Genomic DNA, 13,597 nt, shown 5'->3' on the forward strand with positions numbered 1-13,597 from the left:
AAACATCTGATAAATTATATAAAACAATAAAACACATATGTTCAAGAATAGTACCTGGTTCTTGGTAACAATGAGCTTCTTTTGGGTGTACCCCTCAAACATGTCTAATATTCATGGATAAGACATTATACTTGTGCACTTTACAACTGTAATCCAACGTATACAAAAGTATGAAAAGAACAATTTAACATAATGAAGCCCTATTATTTGGTACTTACTGTGTTTAAGCATCTTGAGAAAGGCTAGAGAAGAGACGTACACTTGCTTAGAACAAAAAGCAAAGTCGTAAAGCAAAACTCATATGGCCGGAAATTAAACGATCGAAACCAGAACTCACCTGATATCGTATGTATGGTCGCCAATTTACCAAAACTCTCCGAAAATTATACGTCAGATCTGTAAGAAACCCTAGCCACCATTGTTGGAGGCGATGGTTAGGTCCTCAACACCGTCGCACCGTCGCATCGTCTTACCAAGCTCATCCTCATACTCTCATGAAACCCTAGATCGCCGAGAGAGAGAGAGAAGAGAGAGAAGATCTGATGTTGTTTTGTGAGATGTGTGAGGAATGAGAGAGAAAGCAATTGGTGATCCGTGTGAAGTCAAATGGACGGTCCAGATGTAGATCCGTGTGAAAAAGTAAAAAAATGGACGGCAGATGTAGATCCGTGTAAAGGGTAAATGGTTTTGTGTTTTCTTGTGCCTTAACACTTGTACATTGTGCATTAAGTGTTTTTTCAACACCTTGTTGAATTACCATCTTGTCCTTCATATATGTTTATTAAAGTAGTATAGATATAGACTAGTCGTTTACCCGCGCGATGCGGCGGGAACATATCACTTAGGTTGGTGAGTTTAGGGCTATGTACGGGGCGGTTCGGTTTTGATCCATAACCAAAACCAAATTCGCGATGCAAAGGAAAACACAACACTTAGTAATTCTAAGGGTGTGTATGAGAAGGTTCAGTTCAGTTGGGTCATAATTAAAATCTAGTAGGAAACCCGTGCGATGCGGGAGAGACAATTTACAACGCGATCTACGTTTATGTTAGTTTATCACTCTTGACCTATTGTATGGTACTTGTGTTAGATTTATTATTCGTATTGTATTTTATAAATGAATGATAATTTAACATTAAAATTATCAACTACTATTGGTAACTATTACCCCAGTACAATAAATTAACACATAAATGAGAAAACATTTATCATAAACATAATCATTTAGAATTTAAAATCGACCCATTTTAAATAGAGTTAAATACTATTTTAGTCACTGTGTTTTGTCCAAAATATCTATTTCAGTCCAATAGTTAAGAAAAGAGTATTTTTATGTCACGTGAGTCCGGCAAATTCGTTTTACTTTGAGATAAATAATTTTTATACAAATTTATTTTGTTGTCTAATATCAAAATGACAATGGTCGAAATCTATGCACGATTAATCATTGTTTTAGCCTTCAGGGTCTTGACACTCTGTATATTTGCAAATAAATTTGATTAAGTTCGAAACAAAAGTGTTTCCTTTACATTTAACATGCATGCATACATGTTTCTTTGGCCTGTAATCACACACATGAGGAAACACATAGCAAATTTACGTTCTAGCTGTCACAGACAAGAATGCACTGATCAAGACATACAAACATATGATCAATTCTTTTATCATAGGATTTGGCAATTTTATGGTTCTTCATTTCCTTGGCCATTTTATGGTTCTTCATCTCCTTATTGGTCAACTCAAAGTCAAACACTTTGTAATTCTCTTCAATTCGTTCTTGCTTCAATGATTTAGGGATGATTATGGTGTTTCATTGTATGCCCCATCGCAGAACCACTTGCGCAACGGTTTTCTTGTACTTCTCAGCCAAGCCCTGATCACAAACAAAACCAACTTTAGTCAACTCCCATTTTGACTTTTAGAAACTTGTTTGGCGTGGTAGTAGTTATGACAGTTTATATGAGATTTCAACTAAAACTTTGGCCTGTAGCAATAAGAATGATTTTGAAAAATGGTAGATTGGGCTGACAAAAATCAATCACTTTTGACGGTTTCAACTTAAAAGATCCCTGTGAAAAATATGGGTGTTCACGATCCGAAACAATTGAACCAGTCTTTTTTTTGAATCATTATTTTGTACCAAAAATTAAAAAGAAAGTATAATACATGAGAATGTACAATGCATATAACTGCTTATTCTATAATATAAATAAGGTAAACGACCAGTATTAACAGTTCACCAACCCGTTAACCTCTGGTCTTTTAATAGGGGTGTGAATTTCCGACACGACCCGAAAACACGACACAACATTTACGGGTTTGGGTTTAGTCTAAATGGGTCGGGTCAGTTTCAGGTTGAACCCGCGAACCCGTTTAGCTAAACGGATCGGGTTCATGTCAACCCGGTCAGGTTTGCGGGTTGACTCGGTTAATCCATTTATATTATATTATATTTTTTTTATAATTTAAATGTAATGGTATTATATACATTTCTGTATTTTTGTAGTAAAATTTAACTTTAATATATTAATTTGCGGAAAACATTATTTGCGTTGAACGGGTTGTGTTTGGATCAGCCCACGAATATTCAGGTTGTGTTCGGGTTCATATGTATAACACGATTTTTAGGTTCAGTTCAGGTTCGGGTTAAACCCCCCAACCTGCGAACACGACCCGTTTAGCACCCCTATCTTTTAAACTTTAAACCATGAATTGAAGCGTATAAAAACCATAATCAACCCAAACCGACCGATTTTCTCCGATCTCAACGATTAGGTCGGTTCTGGTGAAGCGCAATGATTTTTCATTCTTTTTGTAATAAAAAAATTGGTCGAAAATACCTCGGCCTTGGTGTCGGTTTCTGTAAGTCTTTGCTTGATATCTGTTGCTATTGAAAAGAAAACTTGCTCCACATTTAGGTTTGTTTTTGCACTCTGTGAAAGAAAGACATTAGTTGGATACACTTTTGAAGTTAAATACTCGAGCTTTTGAAGCGCTTGACAACCCAATGCCAGCATTAGAGATGGTTTAGAAAACTCAAGGCCAAGCGCTTGGGATTCTCGAAATTATTCAATGTTGTGTACATTTAACTCAAAAGAGAGCATAGAATGGGGATCCACTTCAACTCACAAGGTACGTAACTTAATTCGTTACAAAGTCTAGTTTGACCTAAACAAACCCAAAAATCCATCCATTAAGAACGGGGATCCACTTCAACTCACAAACCCAAAATCAAAAAGTCAGTACACATGGAATCATATATTCACTTTTACACTGACCATTCATGAGTATAATATTGTGCGATTATTGATAAAGATAAGGAATTATGCCAGATTTGAGAGAAATATCATCTGGAAATTATGTCACCTTCCATTGGGGCGTTGACTCGCCGGTAAGGATAGCCTCGTTTACAATAGCAGTTCCTGCGAGAATAAGCATATCTGCGGGGACAGTTTTTTCCTCTCCATCTTGACCAGCAGCGCAACCGACTGACACAACATCACCAAGCAAAAGATCAGTTCCTGCTATCTTCGTCCACCTGTAATGGAAAAGGTCAAAATAGGTCAGCGATTTACGAACATGAACGCAATTCATGACGCGATTATATAACTTGGGTCATTTTAAATCAGCTATCGGTTATATAACTTGGGTCAGGTCAGTTCGGTTTTAGGTTAAAACCAAAAATTAAGACTAAACTTTCCTGATCTAAAGACTCATCGTACTGGTTTCTTAGCCAATGGGCCAACGTTACATTGAAAAGTTGATTTATTTACCTCAAAACCGCCTGTAAATGTCCAGCAAAGTTGATTTGTTTTAAGGTGTTGGATAACAACAGAAAGCACCGGCATGGTAGGCTTGTACTTGGCAATTAACCTGCATAACAATTCATGTTACATATACTTAAATCGTACATTTTGTATACCGGGGAAATTAAAAACATCTTCATAAACTTTAATTCACACACACACCTCGCACGGGTGGGCCTACTAAAAGTGTAAGTCGGTTTCTATTTTCAGACTACTAAAAGTGGTTGCTAAAATCAGGAAAAAATTTAAGATTCGTTTCAAATTTGGTGCAGATTGCCCTAAACGGAATTGTACACTTAATCAGGCAATGATTTTTTTTTTTTCATTTCTCTGGTGTAATCAAAAGAATATAATCAAGCAATTAATACCTCAACGCAAATTTTACCAACAATATAGATAGTTTCAATAGGGTACAACCCCCACATTGTCTCAGCACCTAGAAGAATTGCATCAGCTCCTGATACAAGACAAGACGTTTGTTTTATTCTATATGATATAATATTACTGATATTGTATTATTTACTATCATTATAAAATTAGATACTTGCCATCTAAAACAACATTAGCAACATCAGTAGCTTCAGAACGGGTGGGCCTCAAGTTGTCGGGAGTAACAACAGCCGGTTTCCCAGCCATATTACATTTGTACACAACTGCTTTTTGAAACAGAAATACCTGTGTACAAATAAATAAATTGGTCATAGTTCTACAGTAATTTACTTCAAATGAAGACAAAAACCGACCTTATCTGGTGGAAGGTCAATCCGTAAATTCCCTCTAGCAAGGATAATGCCATCAGCTTCCTGTAGAATTTCATCAAAATTCACAAGGCCCTGCAAGTATACTGGACACGTTACTGGGAAAACTTATAACTTATGCACTGCTTCCAAATTAATACAAAAAAGGAAACTTGTCTAATACATACATTATGTCGACATCCCTAAAAGATACCGTCATTAAATCTCACCTCTACATTTTCAATCTCTGCAAAATTTTGAGTTTAACTGAGGTCACTTAGTGTAGAAAGATATTCACGAGCCTGCAAGAGAAATGAATTGTCTATAAAAAAGAGTTGTAGTTGTAAGAAGTCTTATGAATATAAGAAAAGAAATATCTATACTTCTCGAATATCTTGCACACTTCGGGAAGTCAACATTGTTTTTTTACTCTCCGTGTGCTGATAACCTAACATTAAACAAAAGTAGCTCGCCAATGTTGTCAAATCAAGAAAGACAAACAAACAGATCTGTTACCGCCTACTACAGATGCTGGTATTACATTCTATTTATGCAATTTCTGGGTCCATAAAAAACAGAAAAAGAAAAACTAAAACATACGATGCACGACAACCCATTGGTTCATTTAAAACAATTATTGGTACAAGTAAACACCCATGTTAATTGATTGGTTGTAAATAACTCAATACTGAGATGGTTTAGCATCTTGCCTCCTTGTCTTTATCGTTTAGTGTAGGGTAGATCGATTAATATTCTTTTATCCAAAAATATTAATTAATTCTTGAAAAAAACCGTCAAATACCATTTAAGTTTTTAACCTTAATCAGTCATATTTTAACAATAATCACAAAGCCTATCAAAACAAAAAAAAGTTAACAGTAAGAAGGTCTCACATTGCCAAGGAATTAACTTTCGGCTGTTTATAATGACCGCCAGGATCCAATCCGTCCATTTCGAACCATCAGCCAACGAAGAGGAACCCAAATTCAAACTAACATCCAATCCCTACATGGAGGCACACCGCTTAATAGAATATACAACATTACCCCTGCACTCCAAATATCGATTTCCTTCCCATATGCACTACCAGCTATATCAAGAACCCAAAAAGATATACAAAATTATCAAATGAATGGTCTTGTTTGATTTAAAGATCTATTCAAAAACACCCAAACTCTATATAAAAAATATGGAATAAACCAGTATAAGTCTTCATATAAAGATAATTAAAGATCCAAACATCTAAACACATATGTTCAAGAATAGTACCTGGTTCTTGGTAACAATGAGCTTCTTTTTGGTGTACCCCTCAAACATGTCTAATATTCATGGATAAGACATTATACTTGTGCACTTTACAACTGTAATCCAACGTATAGAAAAGTATGAAAAGAACAATTTAACATAATGAAGCCCTATTATTTGGTACTTACTGTGTTTAAGCATCTTGAGAAAGGCTAGAGAAGAGACGTACACTTGCTTAGAACAAAAAGCAAAGTCGTAAAGCAAAACTCATATGGCCGGAAATTAAACGATCGAAACCAGAACTCACCTGATATCGTATGTATGGTCGCCAATTTACCAAAACTCTCCGAAAATTATACGTCAGATCTGTAAGAAACCCTAGCCACCATTGTTGGAGGCGATGGTTAGGTCCTCAACACCGTCGCACCGTCGCATCGTCTTACCAAGCTCATCCTCATACTCTCATGAAACCCTAGATCGCCGAGAGAGAGAGAGAAGAGAGAGAGAAGATCTGATGTTGTTTTGTGAGATGTGTGAGGAATGAGAGAGAAAGCAATTGGTGATCCGTGTGAAGTCAAATGGACGGTCCAGATGTAGATCCGTGTGAAAAAGTAAAAAAATGGACGGCAGATGTAGATCCGTGTAAAGGGTAAATGGTTTTGTGTTTTCTTGTGCCTTAACACTTGTACATTGTGCATTAAGTGTTTTTTCAACACCTTGTTGAATTACCATCTTGTCCTTCATATATGTTTATTAAAGTAGTATAGATATAGACTAGTCGTTTACCCGCGCGATGCGGCGGGAACATATCACTTAGTTAATGGCCCATTGTCATCCATTGATTACCTTTAATCTAACTTGATCAATGGCTCTCATAATTTTGGTAAGAATTATATTTAAAAGAAATCTTATAATACATATTAGTAAAGGAAAATGGCATTTAAGGCATTCAAAAATTTGACTTTTCTCTTACACACATCAACTTTATTCTCTTACACACATGTTATCTCTCTCTCCTCTCTCCTCTCTCCTCTCTCCTCTCTCTTCAATGAAGATCATGATGAACACCAAACACAAGTTTCGATCTTCAAGTTCAGATCTACATCGTGTGAAAGAAAAAATGTTTGAAGATTGTTGTTTTAGAGAGAGAACGACGGTAGGATGAAGGTTTTTAGAGAGATGATTTTTTTGTTTTAGAGAGAGAAACAACAATCTTCATCATGTTCATCTATAACACCAAGAACACACATACAAGTGTGTGAGAGAGAAGAAGTTTGAAGTATGTTGTTTTAGAGAGAGAACGATGACACACGCACGAGTGTGTGTGTGAGAAGAAGGTTTGAAGATCTTCTTCGTGTTCATCGGACGGTTATAGATCCGGTAAGTGTTTTTGAAATATCATTTCACACTTGATTTTTTGTTGAAATCGTTATTAATATGATTTTTTTGTTGAAACGGTTATAGATCATGAGATTTTGAACGGGTTTTTTTGTTGGTTTGGTTGCTTATTAGGGGCTTTTGATCTTAACAGTAGCTGTTTTTTTGTTGGTTTGGGTTGCTTGTTTGGGCTTTTGATCTGAATAGTAGCTGTTTGGTTGCTTGATTCACAGACTCAGGCCCATAACATGTGTTAAGCCCCCCTGTTAGAATGTTATATAACGTGTGTTGATTTACAAAAACAAACCCATAAAGATATTCAATTGACAAGTTGGATAGATGTAGGCGAAGTTAATGCGTGTTCTAGTAATGGTTAATGTTCATGTATTTTAAATAAATCCAAAACTTTATGATGAGATTTTGAACGGGTTTTTTTGTTGGTTTGGTTGCTTGTTTGGGCTTTTGATCTTAACAATAATTGTTTTTTTGTTGGGTTGCTTGATTTACAGAGACAGACCCATAACATGTGTTAAGCACCTGTTAGAATGATATATAACGTGTGTTGATTTACAGAAACAGATCCATAAAAGATATTCAAATGACAAGCTGGATGGATGTAGGCGACGTTAATGCGAGGACATTGAATAAGTCACATCCTTTGGAAAAGAAGTCTTCGTTCATTTATAACATGTGTTGGTGGTTCATGCTGTAACAGAACACCATGATGTAACCTGACATGTGTTCATGTATAACATGTGTTAAGCCCCTGTTAGAATGATATATAACGTGTGTTAACCTTTTGTTAATTAAAAAAACAAGTAATATCTATTTTATTTTTGTTGATGTTTAAAATATATGATAATGTGGATACTGAGCGTAAAACTTGTACAAGTAATAAATGTATAAGTTAGTATGTAACATGTAATATGAAACGAGCCATTTATGGTAACACATGTAGCGGTAACTTTGGAATATATAATATGAAACGGGTCATTTGTTTTGCACATTTTGGAATGTGTAACATGTGTTAAGCCTCTGTTATAATCTTTTTGTAACCTGACATGTATTCATGTATAAGCTAGTGGTTTACAAAACACCATGACGTGTATATAACGTGTGTTTCCAGAATGTGTTAAGTCCATACCGTTTTAACATCATGTACTAGACAAAACAATAAGAGTCTCACATTACATATTACTAGTAAACGAAAATACGTAGCACAAAGAAAAATGGGGGGCCGTTTACTATACCCATAATCGTATAACTGATATAACGTGTGTCAAGCCTCTATTATAACGTGTGTTAAGACTTTTGATCTTAACAATAGCTGTTTTTTTTTTGTTGGTTTGGTTTGGTTGCTTGAACGGGTTTTTTAGTTGGTTTGGTTGCTTGTTAGGGGCTTTTGATCTTAACAGTACCTGTTTTTTTGTTGGTTTGGGTTGCTTGTTTGGGCTTTTGATCTGAACAGTAGCTGTTTGGTTGCTTGATTCACAGACTCAGGCCCATAACATGTGTTAAGCCCCCCTGTTAGAATGTTATATAACGTGTGTTGATTTACAGAAACAAACCCATAAAGATATTCAATTGACAAGCTGGATAGATGTAATGTGTGTCAAGCCTCTATTATAACGTGTATTAAGCCTCTATTATAACGTGTGTTAAGACTTTCAGAATGGATGCATAAACTCCAATAGTAACTTAATAACAGCAAAGTATATCTGCTATAACGTTTGTTAAGCCTCTATTATAACGTGTGTTAAGACTTCAGAATGGATGCATAAACTCCAATAGTAACTTAGTAACAGCAGAAGTACAAACACGGGCGACTCCAACACAAAATGTTTTAAGTCTATACCGTTTTAACATCATGTACTAGACAAAACAATAAGAGTCACACATTACATATTACTAGTAAACGAAAATACATAGCACTAAGAAAATGGTGGAGCTTCCTTTGATAGTCTGCCTTAGCTTTTCAGCGGCTACCTTTGCTGCCTTAGCTTTTCAGCGGCTACCCTTGCTTTATTGTTTGGGTCGGTCTTGAGGGTGTGCATATGCCAGGGAAGTTATAAAAATGTGTTTTCATGTCACACGTAACACGTGTTACGTTGTACATGGGTTTCATGTCGCATGTAACACATGCATGTCTGATAAGTTCAAACTATAACACGTGTTAGTTGTGTTGTGCTGTAACATAAACATGGTCATGATCCTTGAGCATCTGATCCACGTTTGACGAAACCAACGGTCCTGAGAATTGGATTTTATTTCCCTTGTATCCATCACCGTCCTAATAACAAAAAGATAAGATAACCATTAAGTCGTTAACCAGACATAAATATTAACACATTCATAGCCAGAAAATCTTTTTTCTCAAATAACATAAAAAACAGTTACTATTCAGATCAAAAGCCCTAAACAAAGCAACCAAACCAACAAAAAATAGTTACTATTCAGATCAAAAGCCCAAACAAGCAACCAAACCAAGCACAGCTTTTTAACACAAAAATAAAAACCTGCAAATTACATAAACATTTACCCCTTTTAAGAACCATTTTAACAAAAAAAAATCATGTTTCATCTCTAAAACAGCCATTACACAAAAACCTATTAACAACCATTTTAACAAAAACATCAAGTGTGAAATGATTTTTTAAAATAAAATACTCAAGAGATTATTGATTCTCTCTCTAAAACAACAACTTTCTCTCTCTTAAACACTTACCGGATCTAGAACCATACGATAAACACGATGAAGATCTTCAAACTTGCTTCTCTCTGCGTGTTCTTGGTATTCTTTATAAACATGATGAAGATTGTTGTTTCTTACTCTAGAAATCAGCTTTCAACAAGCATTAGCACAACCGAGATGAAGATGACGACGTGAGATGAAGCATGAACACACCCGAAAATCAGCTTCGAAATAAGCATGAACACACCCGAGATGAACAAGATGAAAATTGTTGTTTCTCTCTCTAAAACATTAGCTTTCTCTCTCTATAACACCAAGAACAAGCTTCATCATGTTTGGGATCAGACGATCTGGTGACATTAACTCATGTGTTGTTAGTGGAGTCTCCATGGACATTAATGGTGGAAGGAATATATGTTCCAGAGATGAAGTTCATGGGCTCTACTCAAATGTCTTTATTATAAGGTAAAAGATAAAGATGGAGGTTTTGAAAGTACACTGAGAAGTGAGTTGTATAATTATGGTTGTCAAATCAAAGGTAGCAAGTAATCTTCTTAGGTAAAGTAAGTTAGAAGTAAAAATACAATTATGCCCTTCTCTACAAATGAAAGATGATTTTTTATGTACATGTGGATAAATGTGGACCATGCATTGGGTTTGCAAAGTTTTCTCAAATTCAAGGGTTTTTCATATAACATTATCATATATATATATATATATATATATATATATATATATATATATATATATATATATATATATATATATATATATATATATATATATATATATATATATATATATATATATAAACGTTCACATAATTTAACACCGAAACACGCGAAACATTACTAACTTAACTATTTTGTCATTTTTAAAGCAAACATACATAAAACATCTCATATGTGCCAAATTTCATACTCAGCAAACAAGTTACACATTTAACGCAATTTCACCATTTCTACCGCACAAACGTACATGCATACATGCATAGTCTAATTTTCCCATTATCGAGTTAACACTTAACATATAATCACATTTACATGCTCAAATCACTTAATACATTTTACCACATAAGATTCACTCAAAGTTCACCCATACTCATGTTCATTGAAAAATGCGTATTTTAGCGATTCGGTAACATTTTCGGGCGTCAGAAATCATGTATAACCAACCAAAAACCAAGTAACTTAAAATTAGTTAAAATATTTATTTTTAAACTAAAAATATCAGTTTATTTACTGATCTAATTCAATTTTATAGAAATCACCCGAAAATCCGATTTTTGACCGTTTTAACGCATAGTTTTGCGTTAAACGTTACCGTAACCATCCCAACTCGAAACGACTTGATATTTTAACACAATATATGTTATTTACTGATTAAAATAGTGGTTATAATCAGATTAGTGCAGTTTTTAGATAAGTCTCATAAATCATGCGATTTCACGTATTTTACAACTTTTTATGCACCAAGTACCACATGCAAAGCTAGCAAACATTATGACAAAGTTATATACCATTAAACACTTCAAAATAACTTTATTTTAGTGTTTATTTTCTGATCAAAATATATTTTTACCATATCATGTTCAAATCATCTTTTTAAGTTCATATATCATCATGCATGTTTACATTTGTGCATCTAATGCACTTTCGAAAATTTTATCATCATCATTTATGTTCCAATCTTATTCTAGAATATATTAACATCATGTTTTTTTTAAAATGTAACAAATATCATTTTAAAACATTCTTGTATGACAACTAATACTTACTTTAATCACCTTATTTTTCAAGAAATCAAATAATCAAGAAGTCTTTTCATCAAAATTTCGAAATGTAATATACACATACACAAACATCATTTTCGGCCATATATACATCCATGCACACCCTCATTTTTATTTTATTCAACACTCATTTGTTTGTTAGTTTCAAATTTATGTTTAGATTTCAAGAATCAAGAGAAACTTCTTACTAACTTTATTATCAATATGAATCAAGGACAATGTTTAAAGAAATATTTTATACCTTCAAGTTTTCAAAGTGGGTTTTTGAGAAAAGATGGGGATATGAGACTTGTTCTTGCTTGAATCAACTTGAAATCACCTCCAAACCTCCTTGTTGTAGGATCGATTATGGACCCGAACGAGTCGTTCAGAAGAGTTTATACTCAAAACGAAAGGCGGAAACAGTCGTAATGAGCTCAATTCAGCAAGATATACACTTTAACTGTCGATTTTATTGATTTGATGACAATTTACAGCGAGACGATACTTCGGCAGCACTTCGTTGCACAAACCAGAACTATTCTAACTAATTTCGCTTGGAGGGGGTATTTATAGAGTTCTGATTCCGTTTGAAGAGGTTCCAAGCGGAATTAAGATTCCAAGTGGAACTTAATTCCGCGCGGAATTACCACAAGCATTTTTCAAGCGGCATTAACCTCCCAAGCGAAATTACATGAAATCTCAAAATACGTGCCCTGATCTAACATTCTAAGACAAGACTCGATACAAGACGGAGTCGACAGACGCATGCACTAACAGAGTCCCCCTCGAATGTTGACGAGTCTTAAGTGTCGAGTCTTCAACATCTTTAGTCTTTATCAGTCTTTGGGCTTCTCTTGTAGTATCTAACATTGTAAAGCATCCTCAAATCTCTCTCTTCTCTTTATCAGCACCAACAGACTCCTCTCGAACAAATACTCTCCCCCTCGAATGTTGAATCTTTAAATGAATCAGGATCTCAATCTGGCTCTCAAGCTTTCTAATTCTCTTGATTTGATCTCTTGATTCCTTAAATTCATCATCCTCAGCTTGTGTGAACTTTATCTACCAGAATCGTAACCTAGCTCTTTTCATCTACAGACTTCCCCTTTCGATAAGCTAGGATCGCAGTCTGGCTTTCACAGATTCAAGATCGTGATCTGGCTCATACTTTGCTCAGGATTAAAACCTGGCTTTCTCTATTCACAGAATCCTCAGGAATCAGAAACTGGCTTTTCTCAGATTTCAAACCTGCACAATACCACACAATAAATTTCACAAATTTAACATTTTGACAAATGTATGCTTTCTGTCAACCACTCGCAGGAACAAGATCAAATCTTCAAAGAATGATTTTATATTTGAAAAACTTCTGATGACCACTTGCAGATAAAATCTTCAAAATTTTACTCATTTTAAACACATTCCCCCTCAAATTGATATTCATCATGTTTAGCACTTGGAATTTTGAAAATCAGCTTTTCACAATAAGTTGTCGAAAATCTTTTTGGATTTTTCAAAAATTTATGCTAAAACACACTGAAAATCTTTTTGGATTTTTGAATAAAATGAAATGCAATAAAGAAATATTTACAGACAAAATTTTTGTGAGTTTGTGTAAGAGGATCATATCAGTTTTTGAGACAAATCACCAACACCGTTAAGCTTTAAACATTTTATGTTCTAAACGATTCACCTATATTACCAGTATACTAGTCCACTTAAATTTTCACACAAAGTTCAATTGTTTCGAGATACGAGATTAGTGTTTTAAACACTTAAACTTATTCGCGTGTCCCACCACTTGAATATACTCCCGTATCCAGATCCCAATATTCAGTCTTACAGGTGAATATACCTAGTTGATATCTGTTAAAGGGTTAGATGCGAAACCGTGAGAGCTCAGGTCAGAACTTCCGTTCAGCAGAGAGATGACGGCTCGACTTTAGGTGTGTTCCCTTTAGAGAAT

At 34.7% G+C, this 13,597-nt stretch overlaps 3 long non-coding RNA genes across 3 annotated transcripts; all 3 read right to left on the reverse strand.

Moving 5' to 3' along the window:
- Window positions 1–84: 84 nt before the first annotated feature.
- LOC110902615 lies at window positions 85–507 on the reverse strand. The gene is made up of 2 exons (XR_002571270.2): window positions 219–507; window positions 85–146 (listed from the first exon to the last, which is right to left on the reverse strand). It is a non-coding gene; the product is annotated as an uncharacterized LOC110902615 (long non-coding RNA).
- Window positions 508–1,464: 957 nt separating this feature from the next.
- Window positions 1,465–4,258, reverse strand: LOC118485595. The gene is made up of 5 exons (XR_004876969.1): window positions 4,175–4,258; window positions 3,774–3,873; window positions 3,367–3,538; window positions 2,841–2,933; window positions 1,465–1,873 (listed from the first exon to the last, which is right to left on the reverse strand). It is a non-coding gene; the product is annotated as an uncharacterized LOC118485595 (long non-coding RNA).
- Window positions 4,259–4,353: 95 nt separating this feature from the next.
- Window positions 4,354–6,388, reverse strand: LOC110897783. The gene is made up of 6 exons (XR_002568943.2): window positions 6,096–6,388; window positions 5,813–5,904; window positions 4,927–5,548; window positions 4,774–4,845; window positions 4,550–4,639; window positions 4,354–4,481 (listed from the first exon to the last, which is right to left on the reverse strand). It is a non-coding gene; the product is annotated as an uncharacterized LOC110897783 (long non-coding RNA).
- Window positions 6,389–13,597: the final 7,209 nt, after the last annotated feature.

The sequence above is a fragment of the Helianthus annuus genome, chromosome 13 (assembly GCF_002127325.2).
Source record: "Helianthus annuus cultivar XRQ/B chromosome 13, HanXRQr2.0-SUNRISE, whole genome shotgun sequence".
In the NCBI taxonomy this organism is placed as follows: Eukaryota; Viridiplantae; Streptophyta; class Magnoliopsida; order Asterales; family Asteraceae; genus Helianthus; species Helianthus annuus.